Raw genomic sequence first — 25,034 nt, 5'->3', positions numbered from 1 at the left:
AGACAGCTGGGACTCAAGAGCTGTGGGCCTTGTCATCCCAGCTCTTCCCAATAGGCTCCCAACAGCTTTGTCCGACTTGCCTCCCTCACCTCCTATTCTCATCTCCCCCCTTCTGCAGTGTGGGGCTGTCCTATCTTTTGTTCTGGCAGAGATAAGATGTATAAATGATGAGTGGTTGACAAAGTGTACTCCAGTGCCGCAGGCAGCTCATCAATCATTTTCCACATGTCGACAGGTAATTGATGTAAACCCTGCAGGCGAAGCTCCATCAGGTGAGAGGAGGGAAGAATTAAATCTGCTGTCAGAAGCCAAGCAGCTGATCTGTATTTAACATTCTTTTTAATTTAGCACATGTTTGTTTTAAGCTAAGTTTGTGGGCTCCTCCTTGCTCTCCACACTTAGGAGAGTGGCCTGGGGTCTCTTAACCCCATCTCCCTTCAGGCCTGAATGCATTGGTGTCTTGGGCAAGGCTCCTGGGAAGGAGAACAGACGGGACCACCCAGGACTGCTAGGGAGGCACAGGGAAACTTCCTGCCTAAGTGAAGCTTAACATCAAAGGGCCGGCTGTCAGGCGATTATCTGTCAACAGGATCCAGGTTGGCAGGGCATGCTACCCACACACAAGGAAGGAACCATTTACTGCTTTCTTTACTTAACAACAACAACAACAAAAAAAACAATAAAAATAACCTGACCCCATCTTTCCTTTATGAAATTGAGTAACACTTCCAGCATAGAGCTGAAGAGGTTTGGTTTTCTTAGTTCCCTTGCTTCAACCAAACCATTCCAAAGTTAAGTCAACTGTAGAACTTACTGGTCAGCTGGAAAAATCTGAGGCTTTTGATGAATGGTCAAGACACTGTAAGTTTCACACCCCTGCTTGACTCCAACTCATTGTTCTACCACCAACCCCCCAATGCTCACCTACATACACACACGTGCTCACAGAATTTTTCCACTCTGCAGAAATCTTTGCTTTTGGGGACTCACAGAAAATTACCACATGTGCCACATTCACCACTTTTCAAAAGAATAATAATATAATCTATAAGACCTTAACTCCAAAGTCACCCTGAACGTAATCTTGCAGTGCCTTAGGGTCATTTGAACCAATATGATGTTACAAAAAAAAATGTTCTGCTTGATAGAATGCTAGATAAACCAGCTTTTACTGGATTTCCTTTTCTATAAGGAAATGAGTTGACATCTAAGAAGACTCAGTCCTAATGGCTAGGTATGGGTCCCTGAATTTGCCACTCTACCTTCTCAGCTGAAATCAGTCATGTCCCAAAGCAGAGGTCTGCTCTGCCTTGCTTTCCTGTTTCATGGGCTCAGAGATGGCAATCTCTATTTTGGTGAGGTCCAGAAGTGTGAACAATGGAACACATTATGAGCCAGATTCATGGACGGGCCTCTACTCCCTACTCCAACTCTTTTTCATGTTTGCAAATCTAACCTTGTCTCTCCCCCCCCCCCCCCCAGACGGAAGGCTTACAGAGCAGGAGTAACTGTTGGGATCACACTAAATGATGTCTTCCAGATTTGTGTCTTGAATTGGACTAGAGATTTAACTAGATTCTACATTTTTAAAAAATGTGGGACACTAGCAATCATCAGCAGTATACATATAGTCATTCACTTAATCTTTCAACAAATGTTTACTATGTACCCATCATGTGCTAGGCACAGTGGCTGAGGCTGAAAGTATAGCTATTTATCCTATGAATCCTTGGTAGCTGATAAGTTCACAAAAATACTATGATATAAAGTGTCAAGTGCCCTGTCACCAGACAATTCAAAGAGAATGTGCTTGGCTAATATACACATTTTTGAAATGTACAGCCTCACTAGAAATTAGATCAATGCAACATGAATTAAAATGAAAGAGTTTTTTTCTTTTTTTTAACATCAAAATAGCAATAAGTGGGGGGAAAAAATAACACCCAGGGTAATAAAGAGTATGGAGGAAATGGGCACTGATACACAGACAATAGAAAACTAGTGGATTGATATAGCCTAAAAGACAATTTGGCAATATGCATCAAGACTTTAAATATTTTTAAGATTTTTTCTTAAAGTAACAATTAGACATATGTACAAGATTTAAGCATAAAAATATCCATTGAAAAGATCTTACACCAAACACTGCAAAGGATACATGATATACACATGATGGGAGATAGAGGGCACTTCAGGGGGGTTACATTTGGATGAGAGGAATTAGGGAAAGATTCATGGGAGTAAGTGGCTTTATTCTTAGTCCTGACAAATGAATGGGATTGTGGCATGCCAATTAGAAGGACACTTTAGGAAGGTGGGTGGGTGGGGATGAGAAAGGCAGAGAGAGAAAGGAGTGCAGAGCACCTGTGGCAAGTGGGAGTTGTCCAACCTGGTGGGAGCACGAGATTGGGAGGGGCCAGTAGAAGTGGAAAATGAGGCTCCCCACCCTATTAAGCTGCACTAGGTTTTGCTGGCTGGTGAACAGGTTCTTCAATGGGCAAAGGGGTGGCCCTATCTGCCTTTCTGCAAACAAACCAAAAAAAGACATGATCAAAGCAGTGCCATGAGAAGTTTACTCCATTTGTATTGGACAAGGTAGGCGAGGCTGGGTAGAGATAGGAAGCAGGGAGACAGGCAAGGTTATCACAATAGTCATGCAAACGGTCTACCAAGAAACAGTACACCCCCTAGTAACACACAATGGAAAACCTAGTCTGGCTTAGTTTCACTGAACAGCAGCTTCTGACCAGAGATTTTAATTTTAATTTCTTCCTTCCTTCCTTCCTTCCTTCCTTCCTTTCTTCTTCTTCTTCTTCCTTCCTTCCTTCCTTCTTCCTTTTTCTTTCTTTCTTCTTCTTTTTTCTTTAAACAAAGTCTACTTATCGAAACACAAGCTAACAAATGACCAGTCTCGATTTACAAGTTATCAGAACCTGCTATCAACCCCCAATTAAAATTTCAAGATACGAGGGATTCTAAGACATTTTAAAAACACAGAATTACTCAGTAACAGAGGTGAGGTCCTGCACTAACAGCCTGCTGAAATGGGCTTGATCAACAAGAGCTTGATGGGCTAGAAATATGTCATCATTTACAAATATTTATGATTAATAAATATTTTTTTTTCAAAGTATCCTGGATGAATCTAAGTGTTGGGTGTGAAGCTGGTTAGTCCTCCTGAACCCTGTGGGTTTTTTGTATCTACTGATTAACAACAGTTCTGAAATTTTCCTGAAAAAATAATAATTTCAGCTTCCTCAATGCTGATATTCAAATATACTGATGAAAGCATTTAATGTTTATCAAATTCTCATCATATGCTAAGCACTGTTCAAAGTACAGATACTAACTTGCCTATTCCTAAAAATAATCTTATAAGGTAGGGACTATTATCCCATTTACACATGGTGAAACTAAGAGCAGAGAGGTTACATAATTCACCCGGGATAATGAAGTTAGTGAGTGGCAAAGCCAGGAACTGAACCCAGGTAGTCTGGTCAAGAGTCTGTACTGTTAACTTCTACTTTAGATTATTTCCCACTAAAACACTTCTCACATCATTTGCAGGCACAGCAGTGGATGGTTGTGTATGTCTGTGCATGTACGTCTGTATGTGTGCACGTGTGTGTGTGTGTGTGTGTATGCAGGTGTGAGTGATGGGAAGGAGAAAAAACAGACACCACATGGTGAGGAGCAGGACTGTGGGGCACTGCAGTGGGAGGATGCTCAAACTCAAAGACCGAAGATCAATAAACAAACATGGTTTTAACAATAGGACCAGAGGGGAAGAAAGAATAGTGGTTCTGGACAATTCTTAGAACCCACTCTCACCCACCCAAGCATACTGGTGTGTATACCCCCTAGGGAGAGAAGGACACGCTGAAAACTATATGCCCAAGCAGCCCAGCTGCAAGATCCCTCTAACACAAGGGTCAAGTCCCTAAGCCATTTTGCAGTGGGAGTTACAAATAGTATTCTGTATTCTACAAATAGTACTCTGCCACTGGAAATCGCAATAGCTTGCAAGGAAGTAGGAGAGTCAAGTCTGGTGGTAGGCCTGAACAGATAAGAGTCCTGAGGGGTGGGTCTTCCATGATGGAGAACCATCAGTGGGCAAGCTGGGAGCTTGAGCAAAATAAAGGGAAGCCAGCTCAGAGATGAGTAACAATAATGAAAAGCACACCAGCCGCAGACGAGGGTCCACTTGTGAACTGGGTACCGCTGGCACCATTTATGGTGGTTAAGAAGCAGACTGGAGGGGCGCCTAGGTGGCTCAGTTGGTTGAGAGTCTGACTTCAGCTCAGGTCATGATCTCACGGTTCGTGAGTTTGAGCCCACGTCGGGCTCTGTGCTGACAGCTCAGAGCCTGGACCCTGCTTTGGATTCTGTGTCTCCCTCTCTCTTTGCTCCTCCCCCACTCACGCTCTCTCTCAAAAATAAATAAACATTAAGAAAAAAAGAAGCTGGGGCGCCTGGGTGGCTCAGTCGGTTAAGCGTCCGACTTCAGCCAGGTCATGATCTCGCGGTCTGTGAGTTCGAGCCCCGCGTCAGCCTCTGGGCTGATGGCTCGGAGCCTGGAGCCTGTTTCCGATTCTGTGTCTCCCTCTCTCTCTGCCCCTCCCCTGTTCATGCTCTGTCTCTCTCTGTCCCAAAAATAAATAAAAAGCGTTGAAAAATTAAAAAAAAAAAAAGAAAAAAAGAAGCAGACTGGAATGATTTCTGAGAACAGACTTATCCTCCATAGTAGACATGTGATTGTGTTAATAACAGAGAAAACAATCCATAGTTTAAAAATTGTATTTAAATTATTTATCATTCTCTTACTTGCAACAGAAGGTTTATTTCACTTAGGGTGTGTAAGCCTCCAGTTGGACTCCATTGGGCATCCTTCACAGATGTGAGGCTACAGAAGATGCTTCTTGGAATACAGACAGGAAGTCTTCTAGCTAGCTAATTCACATTGTACACAGTATGTCCTACCCAAGAGTTACAGGTCTTTAATGGATACCTCTTTGATATGGGATCCAGGGGGTACCAAGGGAAATCATATCCACAACACAAAGTCTGTGGCCTTGTACTCAGTGGTACACTATTAGGCAGAGACTGCTCCATGGCCACTCTAGAATCTTTGAGCTTCTTCATAGAGGGGTGACTTCATGGATGAGTCTCACAGCACTTTTTTCACATTGGGGAACATGAACATCAATTGCATCCATGAGGAAAGCCAAAGGAATGGCTTGACTTTGAGCTCATTTCGCACTTGGCCTTTCTTAAATTGCTGCAACAGGGAGTGCTCTTTGTTGACAAGAGAACTAAGGGAATGATGTAAGGGTCCAGATTCCTGAGCCAGCTCAGGAATGATGTAAGGGTCCAGATTCCTGAGCCAGCTCACAGCCATCTCCAACTCTCTTGACCTGGGGAGTGCTGACAAAACTTCAACTTCTTGCTCTTCCTTGTCCCCATCCACACCAACAACTGTGTGTGTGTCTTCCATTTGTATTACCCTGGAGACTCCGGATGCCATCAGTTTGCACTTAACCAGGAACCCAGTGGCAGAATTTGGAGCTGTCCCAGGATTCGGGAAACTCTCATTCTCCTCTTTACATAACCTCCAAGAAAATGTCTATTTCTCCCATTACTATCTAGACCCAGAGCTCCATGGCAAAGAAAACCAAAACCAACAAAACAAACAAACCCAACAACAACAACAAAAAGCTGACAAGTTGTTAGATAATTGATTTTCTTTGCCAGTTCTCTCCTTTTCTCCTTTCTCCTCCCAACACAATTCCCTGACTTCAATTTCACAGGCAAGTATTAGAGCAGGGGGACTTCAAACACTGTGATCTGAGCTTGTAGTTGGTTAAATAGTAAAAAAACAAATAAACAAACAAAAATCAAACAAAAGAATTCATTGAAATGCTATACCTGTACTTAGACATTTCATTTTAATTTAAATCATGGGAATGAAACTTTTCTTTTGCACAGTTTAATGGAGGGGAGCAGAATTTGTCATCCTAAAATATGCCTCTTTGGCATAAGGATTATTTTACAATGATCATTATTATTTTTTATTTATTACTGAAGTACAGTTGACATACAATGTTATATTAGTTTCAGGTATACGTCAAGTAAATAAGTCAGAGAAAGACAAATACAGTATGACTTCACTAATATGTGGAATCTAAAAAACAAATGAACAAAACAAAATACACTGATTCTTTAAAAAAAAAACAACACACACAAGAGAAAAGCTCTAAAATCTAAGAAGTGACCCTTTTGTAAGAAACATTTACATTTATAAGGAAAATCTCCATTTGTGAGGGTGTCTCCCTCTCTGTACTAGAAGACAATGACTAAATCTCTAGAATCTCTTGTTAATACAGAAGGCAAGGACTTAAACCCACACAACAACATTGCCTTATCATTGTTTACTGTGCTTTTCCTGGTAACCCCCCATACTTGGCCTCCTTCCCCTACCCACCTCCAACATTTCTTCTCTTTAGCTAGAGATGGTATTTGAGGTAGTGGCTTGGGCCCTCAGAGGGCAGAGGAAGAGGGTGTTACTCAGTTTCCCTAGGTTTCTCCATGTAAAAAGGAGATACAAATGTTATTAAACTTCCTTTTGTTTTTTATCTTAATCTTTTTTTTTTTAATAACAGAACTATCTCAGCCAAGAACCTAGAAGGTTAGAGGGAAAATTATTTCTCCTCCCCCACATTAGCATGGACTCTTTGACATAAGCCAATCTCCTTATTGAGCTTCTAAAATTTCCTGTTGTGTTTTCTTTAAAGGAGAAATCTAACTTTAAAACTCTTGCAAGGCAATATGAGTCCTTCTACAATTTTATGGTTTTTTTTTTCTTTTGAGTTTTACAGCTGCCTTGTCCATACTTAACTGACTGTATTTTTTTTTAATCAAACCTCATCGAGTCTTACATCTTAGTTTTCACGAAAAAACAAATCCTCTGTACTCTCACATTTCATTGGTTTTATAACATTTAATTAAACTGCATTATTGTAATATAAACATAACTAGGTTTGGGAACAGATTCAACTGACTCTTGGTAAATATACAGTTCACCTGGTGAGACCAGAAGTGCCTGGTTGAATCAGAGAGCCTGCCAGCTGTGCATATGTAGGATGACTGTGCATCACCCAGTATGTTCCATGGAAGAATAGCAGGTGTGGGTGAGTATACAAGTTGGTGAAGTGCAAAAGAGTTAAGTAGAGTGCTTTTACCATGTGTGTGTGTATGCATGCATGTAAGTATGTATGTATATGTACATGTATATGTGTGTATACACATTCACACATCTTTTTCAGATGGTGTTTAGTTTTAGAGAACAAGATCACACACTTATTAAGACTGCTTAGCAATACCAATATGAAAAAATGGCCTTATTCCTACCAGCACAAACTGCAATAGTTAAGCAGGTACATGGAATCCTGATGTTCTCCTCAACAAATGTCAGTGCTCAGAATGGCTGCACAGCGAGCATCCATTTGGCATTTCCTCTGTGAGCAAATAACTTTGTATCTACGTGGTTGGCTTTATGAGCAAGTAGCCTGAAAAGTCAGAATCTGCTTTCCAGGCTCAACTTCAGGGAAACATTTAGCCAGATATCTGGTCTGAGGAGTACCCTACTTTCTGTACAATCTGCTTAGGGTGGTTTTAGGTTGGCAGTGGAATGGGGAAGAATGTGAGAGCCTTTTGCCCAAGATCATTCTTTTCTTATTTCATGCAGAGAACCTGTCATAACCATAGCTCTCTTACAGTTTTTCACATACTACTTATCTCTGCCCAAAGTTAAATGGCTCAGATGAAAGCCTGAACTAAAGGCAACCTCTCCAGCAGGCTGGTCAGTAGTATATGAGATCCCTTGCATGAGAACACCAGGAAGAATAAAATGCAGCACAAGATGGAAAGACAAGAGGGTGGGGGCAGAAGTGGAGAGAAACCAAGGAGACAAGAAACAGAAGACAGGGTATAGACAGGAGGGAGCAAGGTAATGAACAGGGGAGAAACACCTGGCAAGTGGAGGGAGGTAGAATGGACCCACTACATGAGCACACTCTCTGCTTTTCCATTTCTGTGCAGTATTTCTCTTGCTATCTAAAAGAGCCCTACTAGCAGTTCCATAATTCTCACAGCCACAGAGCATCAAACAAAGACATTTTTTCACAAAATAAAAAAAGAGGTTGATGCATGCAGAATGCTTATAGATTATTAGCAATGGTGATTAAAAACAAAAAAGCCAAAATTACTGCATGAGAATGATAGTCAATCTAAAGTATGGGAGAAAGGGAGAAGGCAGACTCTCCTGGATCAATGGTTAATGAAAAAGCCAGCTCCATCATGAACATCTTCAAAGTTCCTGAGGTCAAATAAGCCATGCAGCCAGCTTCTTTCATGGTGGCCCATCCCAGGGGGTTATTTGTAAATTTCTTAGGATAGCCCTTTTCTCTGTCAATTTGCACTAGTAGAGTTTGAATGTCAAAGCCCAGTGGGATTTCTTAACTTTCCTCTGTTGCACATCATTGCATTCCATGGTTGTCTGAGGACAAATGGGAAAGGCAGATGACTTCTCAATGTAGGGCCTTTATTACTCTCCCCTCTTTCCTTAAGCCCTCAAGGAAGCATTTAGGACACATAGACAAAACTTTGAGTTTGTTCACTCAGCAATGGGCAGGGAAGGAATTATCCACATAAGTAAGACACATGAAACATGCTCAGGGGCATTCTGTGATTGGACAAAGATGTCTTCTTTACAAAAATGCTATTCCAACTTGGGACGGCTTGCTTGAAGCTCTGACCCTCAACTGGATATGGACATGATCAGAAGAAACCCAGAGTCACCACATCCTCTTCCCTAGGCGGATGCCTGTACCCATGGGGAACCTTACCAACTCCACCCCTCACCTTCACTTTACTTTGATTTTCTGCCTTGACAGATGGTAGGTGGTTTTACTCTGGGTACCCAGTCATCAATGTTTGCTTAATGTTTTTTTCTTAAAGAATCTTCCATCATTTCAGGTGTGATCCAATGAGTAAAGACAGATACTCAAAATCTATTTAGTAAATATAGCTTCCAAATGTGCACACTTTAAATACAGAAAGCTGTCCTCAGAAACAATATTTAATCAACATTTAGATGAACAGGAGATAACTTCATTACAAAGTGTTGTGATTTGTAAAGAAAGGGATTCCTGCAGATGAAAATTCTCCAAACTGTTTCCACGTACCCCACAGCCAAAAGCAGGAAGATATTCACCTAAGCTTCCCTCTACCTACCTCTACCCTCTGCAAAAGTGTTAACAGAAAGAAGTTAAGTGGAAGCTGTTCGCTATTTCCATTTTAAGTCAGCTGAAATGAGTAACATTAGTTAAGCTTTTACAGAGGAGGGAAATAAAAGAAATAAATACTATCTTACTTGCCTTCTTCAAAGGTCTAATGAAAAAAAAAAAAAGATAATTTGAATCAGAAAAAAACAAGCTAGACTCTAATCCCTTTGAGTTCCAGTCTCTTAACATCTTGATTTAAAAGATACTTCCTAAAAATACCTACTTAGCTAACTAGAAATGTCACAAGTAATAATGATTATGCCACCAATTTTTCCACTGAAAACATGGCCCCAGATTCCTGTTTTTATGATGAAAATGATGGGGGTTAGGTAGCTCCCAGTTGCTATTTATGACCTACCCACAGAGTGATTATCCACTGATATCTGGAGATTATTTAAGGAGTGGGCCAACAGAGCATGGAAGTTCACTTTCCAGATGGTGAAAGTGAGGCCCCAAAGTGTTTCTCAGAGTTATGGGGAGCCATCAATTTCTGAAAAGAAACTGCCTAGTGTTGTTAGTGTTGAGGACATTGGCCCAACCTCCATTTATTCTGTGGCCAAAAGGGCTGGATTCAGGACTCCCACGGGGTCTAAGTCCTGGGGGTTTGGCCTGGTATAATTACTATTGAGTTTCACCACCAAAACCAGAATTCCTTTTATCAAGGGCAAATAGCTTGCCAGAGGCATTTTGATAAGAACTTACCAAAATATAGCATTAGCTGTCTTCCCTACACATTACTCCCACTGTTTGTTCAATAGCGGTGACATTTAAACGGCAGTAAGTGTAGAGCAGAGAGGCAGCCTGAGAAAAGGTGTGAGTTTCATGTGTGCTGGCAGCATCAATTTCAGCCATGATACACTTGGCAAAGGCTGTTAGCAAAACATTGATGCAGAGGGTGTCAAAGAGTAGGAGGTGGGGCTCATAGTCCTGCTACCTCAGCAAATGATTCTGGGTCATCCTGGGGAACAGATATCAGGGGAAGAGAGCAAAATCTCAACTCCTTTTACCTGGGCCACCACACTGTGAATGCTCTAGATTTGGGCCTTTAAGGGATTTTCAGAATACTTGGTACTTGGTAGTGAGGATAAAAAGAGAAAATAGTACACAAGGAGTGTGTCCGGTGACAATGTGAAGGTTAGCATAGGAAGAGGAAAGCAAGGATCAAATAAAAGAGGAAAGCAAGAATTAAAGGAAGGTTAAGAAAATGTGATGGTGAGGAGAAACAAGCTAAAAGACTGTCACCTCTTTGGTAGTCAATAATGATGATGATGATAATGATGATGATGATGATGATGATATAGAGAAGACTCATCTTTCATTCACCTCATCCACTCATCTACCCATCTACCCATTCAACCAGTTATTAATTCTGCAAATATTTGCTGGGCTCCCTTACATGACACAGAGTTTGAGGTTCACAGGAAGATGCCACGCATACTCAAGAAACATACAACCATGGAGGTGACAGAAAACTGACCCAACTAATTAAGACCATGTGTCAAGACCATGAGGCACTGCTGCCCACCAGCCAGAATCCTGTACCTCATACCAGCTTCTTAGAAGCAACAAAAAGCTGCCTCATACCCATCTTTTAGGGAAAAATGTCTTCTGGGTTAGATCTTCAGAGAAGCCAGGACTACTCGAACCTTCCTGATTCTAAAACTCTCATATGTAAAATAAATAAAATAAAATAAAACTCATATATATAAAACACACTGAAAGAACATAATAATAATAGCAGCAAACAACAGTATCAATGATTAACACCTATAGACCACTCATCATTTTTTTTTTCTAAGTGCTTTACATGTATTGACTCATTAACCCTCTTATTAATGTAAGGATCATTACACTCTCCAAAGTCAAAACAAAAAACACAGTAGAATTTAAGCCCACACAGTGTGAATCTGTGTTTGAGATCTTTCTGTTGCCATACTATGTGCCTCCACCAGGAGACAGCATGAAGCATGGCAAGCTGCAATGAAGAGAACTAGATTGCATGAAGGACTGCATGCCAAATGACATGAGGAGAAAGCATGTTTCTGGAACCCTCAATAGATGCAGAGTAAAGCGCCCAGATCTAGCCATTCTTCACATTTGTCCTAGGTGATTCAGGAGACATAAAACTGGTAGAGCTTTCATCTATGACCCGGAAGAAGTTCCAGTTGAGGAGAAAAGACTAGCCTCCATGACCCATGAGGAGAACAAAGGTCTGTAAGCACATAGTCAGCTCTGTAGCCTCGGGGTAAGGATGTGCTCAATGTGGCTCAGAGTAGAACCCAGAAAGGCAGGCCCTGCAAAAAAAACCTTAGAGTTCTAGTTTATTTTCACCTCCATCCTTCATTTTATAGGTGAGCAAGAGGATGAGTGGCCTTGGGAAGAGGAGGCTGTCTTTACAATATAGGGAACATATTTTTTTATTTGATAAAATAAGTCAAGAACAACAATAACAATGGCAGCTAGTGTTTGTATATAACTCACTCTGGGCAGGCTATATTCCAAGCATTTCCATGTATTAACTCACTTAATCTCTGAGCTAGGGACAATTATTTTACAGATGAGGAGACCCCCAAAAAGTTAAATAATTTGCCTAACATCACAAAATATTAAGTGGCAGGGACACAATTTTTACCCAGACTATTTGGTTCTAGAGTCCTAGAAGACTCCATAGGTAGGCAGAAAGAGGAAGATACCTGGAGGTGCCAATGGCTGCTGATGCCAACTGAGCTTGGACCCAGTCCAAGAAGGAGACAATCTGCCACAGCAGATGTTAGAGCATCAGATTCTGAGATGTGAGACGATAAGGTGTCTCACCCCACCCCACCCCTGAGACACTGCTCCTGGCTGCTCACACTCTCTTGAGGATACCAGAATAGAAAATGCATTTGCTATTCCCTCCGTTTAGAATTCTCATTCCCCTGCCCAAATAATTATACGTTCCTGCCATCAAATGTTGCCTTCTCTGAAAGACCACCTTTGATTATCCTACATGAAACAACATCATTTCCCTGTATCTTCCATTCACATTACTCTGCTTGAAATATATTTATTTATCTACTTACTTATTATCTCTATCTCTTGCCACCCTCACCTCAGAAGATAAGTTTCTTGAGCAAGAAATCAGTCTCTGTGAATAGTGCCTAGAACAGTGCCTGACACATAACATATCTCAATTAATATCTGTGGAATAAAGAGATACAGAATCCTCAATGGGAATCATGGTGGGATTCAGAGAAGAAAGGAGAGGAATCATTTACTCCCTTTCAGAAATGCCTAAAATAATGTGAAGGACACTGATTGCCATCATCATAAAGATTCCACTCTGAAAGAAAGATGTAGACTCCTTCCAGAGGAGAGCTGAATCTAATGGTAGAGACATGTTCCGCATCTTAGAGAAATTTATCATAATGGAGAGGCAGCAACAATGATTCCTCACAGTGACTAAGAGGCAGAAGGAAGGAAGGGAGGGAGGGAGGGAGGGAGGGAGGGAGGGAGGGAGGGCAAGAGAGGATGAAGTAAGGGAAGAAGATTCTGTTCATTTCATGACAACCCAGTCAGTAGTTGGAAGAGTTGAAATATGGGCCAGGACACAGTACCCACAGAGAAACACAGCAGGGCCACATCCCCATCTGACAGGCATCAAACAGATTCCAGGCAAGTATGTTCTGACTGGTTTCTGGCCTCAGACTTTTGGAAGCCCAATTCTCCCTCCTCCTTAAATATCTGATTCAGCTTCTCATAATGGCACCTCAAGCCCACTTAGGTGTTCTGGGAGGACTGAACAACTACCTCTGCCAGATTATTGCCTCATTAATTAGAGCACCTCATTAATCTTACCATTATCCAGACTAATTAGAGGATGCTCTCCTTCTCTCAGTCCTCTTTCTTTCCACTCATCTCTGTTCTCTCCTTGGTCTCTTCTTCATATTTCCCCCACCCCCCTGCAAATAAGACTCTCCCAAGACCATGATTCATTTACTTGAGCTGGCAAATTGAGATCCTATGTTTGGGCAGGGTGAAGATCATATACTAGAATCTCAATACCAACTAATAGCAAAGATAAAGTAAGAACAATCACACAAGCAATGAATTATATTTTTATTTATCTAATCAGGTATTAAATTTTCCCTCTTCACTTAAAGGTATTGGTCTTGATTCAGGTCCTTGGTATGTCCGAGTTCCAAATAATCCTGATCTACACTGACCTACTGGGAACAGCATGCACTGTTTGTTCTTTGTACTGTAGATAAGCATTTCCTCTGTTATCATCCCCTTTTAAGTATTTTCCATTGTACTGGCAAGGTCTTGTTGTGTTTTTTTTTTAACAGTTTTTATTCTTACTAGCCATCTCAAATGATTTATGAAACAAAGGTATGGTAGAAAAATTAAAAATCAACATACACATGCAGACATGTCACCCACCTACAAATGGAGGGGGGAAATGAGGTTTAGAAGGAAAGACAGTCCAGGGGAAAGCAAGAAAAGCAACTAATGTAATTGAGTCCATGGGGGCTGGTATAACAAGGATGGATAGAAAAGATTGGGATCCAAGCATCTAGGAAGATAGAAGCAGCAAGGATACAACTGACAGTGATAATAGAAATGTGCACAAATGACGGTCTTATTCACCCAACACCAGAACCTGGAAGCTGCCCTTCAGACTTGCAGCATTTCACACTCAAAAGAGTCAACTAAAAAACCTCTTTGACCTAAGAGTTCATGATTAAAATATAAATTGACTTAAATAAATTGCCAAAGGCAAGATGTATTATTATAATAAACAAGGATGTGCATTTGGGAGAAAGCCCAGAACCTCTGGAATGAACAGAATTACAAGGTTCCAGAATGCTGCTTTCCTGGAGGTCCTTCGGGAAAATACAGATTCATGGGTGGGGAAGGGGGTGGATGTCCAGCCTCTGGACTTGAGAATGGCAATGATGGAAGGAGGAGCAGGAACATACCTCCCCCAGAAAGTGAAAACAACAGCTCCCTTCTGAGCTTTGCAAGGCTCTGTGAGTATCTGCAGGGCCTATTCAGAGGGGAGAAATGTATGGTAGCAGAATGGGCAGAAAATCTGTTTCCACCTTTTCCCCCTGACTCTGCTTGCCTTGGAAGCTTGACATACTGTATGGACCAAAAATAATAATAATAATTAATAATAATAATAATAATAATAATAATACAAGCCCTTATAGTCTCCGGGAGAGATTTCTAGTCATTTTCCAGGATCCCTCTTCATTTTTAACTTATTCCATATGCTTTGCTACCCGCAGACCCCAGCCTCAGCAGCAAAAGCAATCTATGCTGCCCTGCCATTTAAGTGTGAGGAGCCCAGCTCTACTGAAGCTTGTCATCGTGCCTATTAGCTTGATGTCTTTATTCACAGACCATCTGTACCACCGAGAGATACAGAGGCAGCTAATGTCAATATGAACAAATGCCTCCTCTTTTACAAGAAATGTCAAACACAGGACAGGCTAAGAATGACCCCAGGAATACCAACAGATGTTCACTACAAGCCTCTCAAAAATCAATCCTTTCTACAGGGACTAATTAAGATGAAATAAGGAGCAAAAGTAAAGAAATTTGTGTCATATTATCAGGAACTTCATCCTCACTTTCCAAGCTCATTATGGGCAGATTGGCCTGTGCCCTTTGAAAAAATGCTAAAAGAGGGGCTGCAGGTACCAGGGCACCAGGGAGGCCTTCATTGGCCTCCAGCTCCAAACTGCAAAAAGAAAATCACTTAAAAAAAAAAAAAAAGAAGAAGAAGAAGAAGAAGGAGTGTTACTTACATACGCTTATTTTTCTGGTCTGGTTTCTTTAAATAATCACACACAGAAAGAGCCCATTTTCAGAAAGCTTCCAAAACATTATGTTTTTATATATAAAAGAGGATAAGGTTTGGCATCCTGGGCTTGGAAGTCCAGATTATGGGGCCATAGAATGGTCATTCGCTGCAAGGTAAGTGAAGATCTCCTATATTCTAAATTTCTCATACATTTTCACCCTTCCTGAATGGGTTGAATCTTATGGATGAATTAGCCTCAAATGAGCATAGGTTGGCACTGCTTGAATTTTAAATATAGCTCAGCTTTGCTTTTAAGTAAGGAAATTTCTGCCATCTAGAATAGTTGCTGTTCTTCATTAAATTATTTGTCACACATTCTGGTTGGGTAATAAAATGAGCACACTATATCCTAGTATAGTGGTCCTCAAACATTCTCTGCTGAAACACATGGTAGATGATGTTACCAAGCCCAACTCACCCTCAGGGGGTCACATAAGGTGAGATGCCATTCTCTCTGAAGTCATTAACTGTACCTCTTTCTCTCTGCTCAAGAAATTATAGAACAAGGCAAGTAACATGAATGAATCTGCTCTAATTTACACGAAGGTACATCAAAACAAACTTCAGTACTTTATCATCAGTAGGTATTTGTTTGTGGTCTCTCTCACAAAATGATTACCAAACTTTACTGCTGAGTCATATTAAGACCCCAAAATATATTTGAGGTCAACCAAAAGCAAAGCCTGAAGACACCTCCACAGCACCATGAGTCCCCTCAGTTTCTACCATAAAGCAATGCACACACATGGAATGGGTCAATATCTTTAAAAAAAAAAATGGGTTCTTTTTGTAGATGATGAGAGACTCAACTTTTGACTTCTAAATGTATATAGCGACAGGAGAAAGGCATGAGGATTTCATGATTCACCAAGAACAGTGACTCATGCTATACTAAAAGACATCACCACTCCACCAACACTACAACACAATAAAACTTCTGTCAACATACTGGATGCTACACTAAGGTCTGGGCATCACTTCATGCTATGTCTGCCAGTTTTCCCAAACCTTTTATCAGCTCACAAAAGGGTTTGGTCTTGGATGATCCCCTTTGTGGAAGTAACTCAATCTTTTGTATGGTTCCCTGAAAGATCACAAGAGCCAATATTCAAATGACTGCTCTTGGACCTCCAGGTCACTCTCTTATTTCCCTGGTAAAACTTTCCGATGCTGGGGTGAAATATGTGGCATAAATTAAATATCAGAATTCTAAAACTACTGAGAGCATTTACCTATACCTGCCCCATCAGGTATAGAACTGCTATTTAAGGATAGCCCATAGTAAAATGCCACATAATGAATCACTTTGGGGAGACTGAAGAATTAACATGCCTTTTGGTTGAGTCTCTTATCCCATCACTCTCTTGCTGACACAATCAAGTAAAAACCAATACAATCTCCACCCTTCCTTCTCCCTTCTTTGTGATCATTACACTGAGCGTGGTTTTGCTATTAAGTCATGAGACTCATCTCTGACTGTTAAGTTTGCACGGACAAAACCATAGTGAAAGGTGATCTATTTAATGCATAGCAAAGATTCCCAATTTGTAAAGTCACACACTAGAGATCAAGCAGATGCAGGGAGTTGGTTACTGCCCAATCCAAGTTCTAACCCAGTTGCTGCTATTCTCGTGTGAACACAAGAGCAAGAGTTATCAGATAATTTTATATAGCAGACAGGGAATCTGGTAGCCCTAGAAAATGGTTGAAGAAAAATTCTAGCAAACCCCATTACAGTCCTAGAATGATTCTCCAGGGTGGGTCATGAATAGAGAGCAGATCAAACGTGTAAAGGACAGAAGCCAGACTTGCCACAAGAACCTCAACAAAATCCATCTTTTCCTTTAGTCTAAATGGCCGTGATCATGAATCTCATCAATCAAAATGGCTGCCTTAAGAGCCCCACCTTTCTCTCAAAGAAGACCTCTGAGAAGACTGCCTGACCCAAGGGGACTTGGTGAGACTCTACTTCATCTGGGGTTTGAACCTTTGACCTTGAGGTCACCATGCTCCTGGGACAGGAAGGTGGGGATATAAGGGAAGTAAAAACCAAAGTCTTACTGGGAAACTCACATTTAATAATAATAATAATAATAATAATAATAATAATAAAAAAATTATCAACAGATTCACTAAGGGTTTGTTACATGAACTGGGAATGGGAAGACTAGGGTCCTAGTCCTGACTTCTACCAGGACAGGGCAACTTATTTACCTTCTCTGAGCCTCAGTTTCCTCACCTGTAATCTAGGTGACCTGAATTAAAGATTTCTAAAGTTCACTCCAGCTCTAAAAAGCTAAAATTCTATGAATCCATTTTAACCCTCCATGTAATCTTTTCTAAGTAAAACATTCAAGATGCTTTATAAGTACTGGCCCCAGAAAGCAATAACTTGAAATATAACAGATCTACCTGTTTGAATTGCACGTAACCAACGCCCCCCCACCCCCGCCCCAGCACAGTGAGGACTTGTTCTAGTGCATCTGAAGGAACACACATGCTCACACAGGCACACATGTGGGCATCCCTCATTAATGCCCTCAGGGCCCACAGGGGCCCCAGCCCATCTCATCCCAGCACATAAACTATGAGTGATAACTCGCCATGTCACACGGTGCTTTCTGCACGTCCAAGCTGGCAGTACTTGCTACATCCAGGACCTGGGAAACATCTGCAGTTTTGTGATTCTTCCTCGTTTCCATTCCCGTGATGCTCTCTGAGCCTGCTCGGATCAGAGAAAGGTCGCAGGCTCCATCTGCTGCCCTGCCCCCCTCCATTCTCTCCCTCACCACTCCGGTCCCCCCTAAGGAGTTTCTGCCCATTTTGTCACTTCCACCTGTTCTGACAGGTTCCCCTGCCTGACCCCAAGATAGCCCTTGGGGACATTAATCATATAACAGCCGGAGCTGTGAAAGAAACAAGGGTTTGGCTGGATACTGTTACCGTCTCTGTCACCTACTAATCATGTCCTATGACACGGAGGGGCTTAATCAGATGGTCTGCTCTCTCATTAATCATCCTGGGCTCACTCAAACTTCACAGAGAGATTAAAGTTTAGCTCCGCTGGCTCCCTGCACCTCCTCCCACCTCACCCTCATCTAAAGCAGTTTCACTGGGGGTAGGTCTCAGGTTCCTTTTGCTTTGCCAACTGGCAGGGCGACATGGAGTGTCGAATGCCTACCAACACCACAACATTCAGGACAAGGAGGACAATTCCTGGCTTCCTTTCTTTCCTCCCCTCCCCACCTCACAATCCTCAAGACATTCAGCGACATGGAGACGAAAAATTCACGTAATGAGAAGGCTGGGAATCACAGACCTATGCCTGGACTACAGAGGCAGCTGCCACTTATATCTATGAACCTTAAAGAACTAATAAAGGAGAATTTTCTTGTGCTTAATCAATAGCAAGGAAAATTTTAAAAATCATTAAAAAATGACTCATTAAAATAGGCATGTATACTCAAGTGGCTGAAGAGTGGCTCCACCCCCAAGGACGGCACTCCCCTCGGGGGATGCCAGCCCGAGGATCCTTGTCCCTTGCCACGCTACTGAAACTACAGCTTCACTCAAGTCAAAAATAGCCTGTATCCTTTATGAATTCTTTCCAAACTGAAATAAAAGTTACCAAAAGGACCCTCCAAAAATACCCCATACGTGAGAGTCAGAATATATTTTAGCTCAGCGAATTCATTCTTAGCCTGCTTGCAATTTTCTGAGCTTCAAAGGGGGAAAATCAAGTCCCAGTAAAGGGTTCTCTCTGAGTATTGGTTTTGTACGTGCTCGGGGTGCTGTTGACTTTTGCAGCGCTGTATGATTATGGGAAACAAGGATAATATTTGCCCTCAGCGCCAGGAAAGAACAAATATTTTATCAACATCTAAATCATCTCTCATCTGGCAGGGGAGGAGGCGCAGAATGCTCAGTTGCACACACGTAAGCTGATGAGGGCAAGAGAGGGGCTTCTGGGGGAATCATCTACCTGTGCAAACTTGACCTTTCAATACTGAGCATCGTATCCGTTGCAAAGAGATCTCTCCGTGACAATCTCAAACACTTCCATCTTTCCGGGTTCTCCTGCCAATACCCCTCACCCCAGAGTGATGGCCAACGTGCCACCATGCTGTCTTTCTCACATCCAAATGTGGAGGCCGGGCCTAGGACTCAGGCAGGTGGGGGACTTCTGTGGATATTTTGGGGGGATGAGGACTTGCCCTGTTGTTATGTTTGTTTCTATTCACTGATCCTCCACCACTAGCCTAGAAATGACAGTAGGTGGAAACACTATCTTTCATTACACAAAGTATAAATAGTGTAATCTATCAGCGCCGTCAATCACAATGATTGATTACAGGCTGTCATAGAGAAGAGTGACATATTAGAAAAGTTTTGTTAACAATGCCTATTGCTAGTCAGCCTGCCACAGAGGCTGGTGATTAATGTGTTGTCAGCCTGTAATCCCACACCCTTGGCTAATGAGGCAGGAATTTATCATCTTTACAGAGTGGCAGATGTCAGGGAGAAAGGAATCCAAGTGCTGGAAACAATATACTTTTTCTTACTAGGCCTGACAAGTCTGACAGGCCGAAAAAAACCACAAAGCAGCTTTGTATAAGCACCAACTTAAAACGAGGAACTTTTCATTTGGCATCTTCACTTTAAATAGTGCTGCAAACCAGCCTCCATCCCTTCAAAAAGAGAAAAAAAAAAAAAAGGACACGAAGAGAGGAGAGCACAAAGCTGAATTCTGTGAACTTTGCACCCCATTCTTGACAGCTGGAGACCCCAGGAAAAGGTTGCCATGGCAAGCAGACAGCTTGCTTTGGAAGAGAAGCCCAAAGTAACTTTTCACTTTTACCTGTGAACTTGTGACTGGCAGAAAAACATGGCATCCATTTGAGGCTTGGGGACAGTGACTTCCCTTGCCACTGCCTTGAGGCAGCTTTTACCTGGACACTCATTGTGTTCTGTAGAATCACTGCCCTTTCTGTGATGGATGAGAAATGGGGGGCAGGGGGTAAGATAAGAGACAGGGCTCTTCACTAGTAAGAAAGTGACGCAGCAGGAAAACAGGCCTCTTGGAAAATGAGTTTCACTAGTGCCCTGCTATGACTCGAAATTTCAGCCTAACTTTTTGCACTCACCTTCCCTCCCACCCAACTCTCCCATTCCTCATATGGGGCAATGCCTAAAACTTCTCTAAGCCCCCAAAAAAATCAAGCCCAATAAAGAAGGGGGATTCTCTAGAGGCCCTTTCAATAAACACCTTGTCCCTCTACATTCTGTCCCCTCAACTGCACCTTCCACCTCTCCATACAATTCTCATAGCAGAAGAGCCTGGACTCCTGTTCAGATCCTTTGGGGCAAATCTTGTTTCTTCTCAGACACTGTGGGGTGCTTCTGAATGAATCTCGGCTATGTGTTTCAACTTGGCCCAGATTGTTCACTGTGTTCCAAATAACTCATAAGCACCACCTCCCGTAGAAGACACCTAATCTTTTCTGTGGGACACTGCAGATATTTCCAAACTTGACGACTGAAACTTTTCTCACAGCACTGATGTCGTCTACCCATACTACAGCGAGGAAGAAAGAAGGAGTTGGGGGGAAGGCCTGTCTGGTTTGTAAACTTCTTGTACCAGCACCCTGTGAAGAGGCAACGTGTTCCTTGTTCTCACGACCGTCTCCAAGGAAGGGGGCAAATCTTAAGTGGCAACATTCTGACAGATGTAATCCTTTCTCAAACACAGATACCTCTGCTAATGTACACAAATGCGATGCAAAGAAACAAAGAGGGACACAGCAACCAGAGGAGGAAAACTCTGCCTTCTGTCAACAGCACCCTCAGGCTGGAACACACAGCAAAGCATTAAGTATTCTCCAAGAGTCAGTATCCACGCATTAAGATGCATGGGGGTCTCCAAGAGCAGGGAAACTCCCCTAGTGCACTGAGAGATGGGCCGAGTGGACCAGGAACCCACATGCCTAAGAAGAACCCCAGGGCAATGCCCAAAGCCCCTTAGGTCATCCCCAAATCGAAGGTGCTGAAGGCTGTGGGCCTGTGACAGGCCTGGGGTCAGAGGTTGGACAGCTGGGGGCCCTGGGTGGAAAGGAGTGCAGGCTCTTTGGGGGATCTGCACAAGAGGCGAGCTCAACCCTGATGCTAATCAGACAGCTGTGAGTGAAGGGTGAAGAGGGCCGGCGCCGGCTCCACTCTGCCCAAGCAGCCGTCCTGGCCACAGATCTCACTTAGCGATAAGCAAGGAGCTGTGCAGACACCCCTCTGCCCTTATCCTGCACGCCCAATGTGCTGGGAGAGAGGTGCTGAGTGAGCCTCCCACCCAGGGCCTCCTGGCCAAAGGCAGGGGTGTTCTGTCAGTCTGCCCCAGACTCAGTGCTCACAGCTATGTACAGACAGAGCCCCCATCTGGCCCTCCCACCCCAGCTCCTCTGGGCCTGCCAGCTCCCCACCCCCTCCACCGCCCCCCCCCCCCCCAAGCCCGTTCCCTGCGCTCGCTCATGCAGCTTTCATTAACTCCCTCAGCTGGCAATTTCCATCCATTTGAGGACAGATTAGAAGCGGAATTCAAAAAGAAAGTCACTTGACCTCCCATAATGTGCTTCTCTTAATTACATTAAAGATTTTCAAATGCAAGCATACTGGGTTTGACAGGTAAGGTTTTAATCAACTTCAGGTGGCCACTTTTAAGTGCTGCCCATACTGGTGCCACAACGTTGGCGTCACCTACACTCCCAACATGGTTCTAATTTAAATGGCTAATTTTGACACGAAGAAAAGATGAGAGCCCACCGAGCCCCCACCACTTCGGGGGGGGGGGGTGATTCTAAATTAGGATTAATGCCGCAAGCTGAAGCATGGTTAGAGGTTTATTTTATGGAGGTTGGAGCAAGTAAATAACATTTATCCTTTGTATACGTCTGCATGTAATTACAGTAAAGTTTTCTTGTGTATTAAAGTATACAAACTCTTTGAAAGTGGGTGCCTAATGTCTTTTTCTAAAGCTGTGTTATTATTTTGGTCAAAAGTTGTTTACATTAAACAAATTCAATTTACCAAACTTTGACATGTTTGCACAACTGCACATAATTTACACTGGAAGCCTGAGACATGACTTTCAAATGAACTTTCTCAGTCCTAACTTAGGGGATTGGGGTTCAAACATTTAGGTGTTATGGCCTGCTCGGCCAAGTTTTCATGGCCAGTTTCATCAACTTCACTGTCCTCTGCTTCAGCCTTGTAATTGTTCAGCAAATATATATGGAGTATCTGCTGTGGTCCAAGCACTATGCTGGCTGCTGAGGATATAACAAACAAAAAAGGATATGGTCCCTATTTAGAGGAGCTTGAAGATTATTAAAGGAAACGGAAAAGCAAAATAACACACAAAGGCATGTCAAATTGCAAGGCAAAAAGGCAACCTCTCCAAGGAAGGAGGGGTACATACTATTTGAGGATCCATCAAAAAGCAGGATCTGGTCTTACTTTGGAGGAAGGTTTCCCTGGGGAGGTGATAATGTGAGCTGAGAACCAGAGAACCTTTTGATCCCCTTCACCCATTTTGTCTACTCCCTCATCCCCCTCCCCACTGGCAACCACCATTGTGTTCTCTATGTATCTATGAGTTTTATTTTGTGTGTTTCTTAGATTCACCAATAAGAAATATCATATTGTATTTGGCTTTCTCTTACCTATTTTACACAGCATAATGCCCACAAAATCCATGCATGTTGTCACAAATGGCAAGATCTCATTCTTTGTTTATGGCCAAGTAATATTCCATTACGTAGGTATATGTGCATGTGTGTGTATGTATTATACCATTTTCTTTATCCATTCATTGATTCATAGATACTTAGGTTGTTTCCATATCCCAACTGCTGTAAATAATGCTGCAGTGAAAACTGGGGTGTAGCTATGTTTTCAAATTTGTGTTTATGTTTCCTTTGGATAAATACCAAGAAGTGGAGTTGCTGGTTCATATGGTATCAATTTCTTCTCTAATTTCTTTTAGACTCGGCAGTCTAAAAGACTGGGGGACAAGACTGCTCCTAGGATAAAGACTTAATGTTCTCGCTAAGTCTCCATGTAGAAAAGATTATTTTCCCATGAAGGAAGAACTATCTCAGGACAGGGTCCCAGAAAGAACCAGAACGCAACACAAATTGTTCAGATGAAGAACCTTTCAAGGAAGGTCTCTTTAAAGGGCAAGGTCAGAGGAACAACACAGACAAGTGAAGGTATCCAGAGACTAGCAAGAAGGGTAGTCTGTCACCACCCAGGCCTGTGGAGCCAAGAGAAGGGAAGAGTGTTGACAGACACCAGTGAGGACCAGAGTCATGGAGAAAGAGCTCCCCTCGCCAGGGAGATGGAAGTGCCTAGCACAGACAGGCTATAGAGAATCAAGAGATCTCTCACTGTATTCTAGAAATAGTGTGAAACAGTGTGAGAGTGAGGTCCTGGTGCAACTCCAAAAGGCCCAAACTGCCTTTCCCAGGATGACCAAGGCCATGACTAGGTGGCACGGAACACTAGAACATCACTTCTCTGCATCCAAGCCAATGCCTCTCACTGGTGGTCCCTGGGTCAGCAAGCTCAGCATCACCTGGAAACCTGTGAGAAATGCAAATTCTCAGGCCGGCCCGGATCTACTAAATTAGCAATTCTGGGAGTGGGGCCCAGAAAACTGTCTTAACAAGCCCTGCAAGCTGCAGTTTGAGAACCACCGCTCTAAGTTAATAGGTTTCCTTTTGAAAGAGGTCTAATAAGCAACACCTGGAAGCACTGATCCAGCCCAGCCAAGGCAACTGATTAGCCACGTGCGGTCCTCTATACCACCCCACCCCTGCACCCATCCCCCCTGGCTTCCCCCACAAACCCCATTAGACAAGGCCCAGAATCTGGGAAGCAGTGCAGCTCTTGTGAAAGATCAATGCTTGAAATAAGCTCTCGGAAGCTCTCACTGCGTCTGGACAGAAATAGCTGTTCTGGGACTCCAGGGGGGCATATTTTAGAATGATGGAGACTCTGTTACCAGCAGCTTCTGCCTCTGAGGACTCTCTTCTCACTCTGGCAAAAGAATGGACATGATCAGGACTCTGCTATTGCTAACACCACTGGGAGATGATGTATTTCTGCTAATGGCACCTTCTGTCGCTACAGAGAAGCTGCTCCAGCTTCCTCTTGTCCCGCAGAGAATCTGGCAGCCTCCAGAAGATGTAATAGAGACCTGAGGACATTTGGAAGATGCAGTACACAGGAAGGGTGTTTTCAATTTGATTTACCTTCCATCTCCTACAAGGAACCGATAGTTAGTACCACACTGCATCACAAGCCCAGCACGCACCAAGAGTGGGCCTGGGGGAGATTAAATAACCCTTGTCAAGTGTACGAAGGGTGATCACAAGGATGCTTGTGACTGACTCCTCCAAAGACACAATAACAGAGAATTAGCTTAAGTACAGCAGGAGGGACTCAGGATGGAAATGGGGAAATCACACAAGGATATTTTATGGCTAGACACCAATAGGGGTTCCCATCCACTGCCTGAAGAACAAATAGTTTGTGAATTTGTTCTCGGTACGCAATTGACAGGCTTGGAGGGAAAGCAATTATTTGGGGTTTAAGTAAGACCTTAACCTTTTAAATGCAGTGGGTGAAAATATTCAAGAAACTTAGGTTTGTACTGCAAAAGTGTACCATACACAAAATTGGAATACCTCCTAAATGTCAGACTGTACACATTTATTCACAGGCACTGATAACTATTGAAAGCAGAGGAATTATTTCAAATGGGGGTCACAGCAGTGTCAACAAGGCTTTCA

At 42.6% G+C, this 25,034-nt stretch overlaps 1 protein-coding gene across 2 annotated transcripts in view; it reads right to left on the bottom strand.

The window, feature by feature from the left end:
* LRMDA (leucine rich melanocyte differentiation associated) overlaps positions 1-25,034 on the bottom strand; it is a 1,031,273-nt gene that overhangs the window by 367,351 nt on the left and 638,888 nt on the right. The window lies entirely within an intron of this gene.

This window comes from Prionailurus viverrinus, chromosome D2 (genome assembly GCF_022837055.1).
Source record: "Prionailurus viverrinus isolate Anna chromosome D2, UM_Priviv_1.0, whole genome shotgun sequence".
NCBI lineage: Eukaryota > Metazoa > Chordata > Mammalia > Carnivora > Felidae > Prionailurus > Prionailurus viverrinus.
Note: the sequence above shows the minus strand (reverse complement) of the source record. Positions and strands in the feature narration are given on the sequence as shown.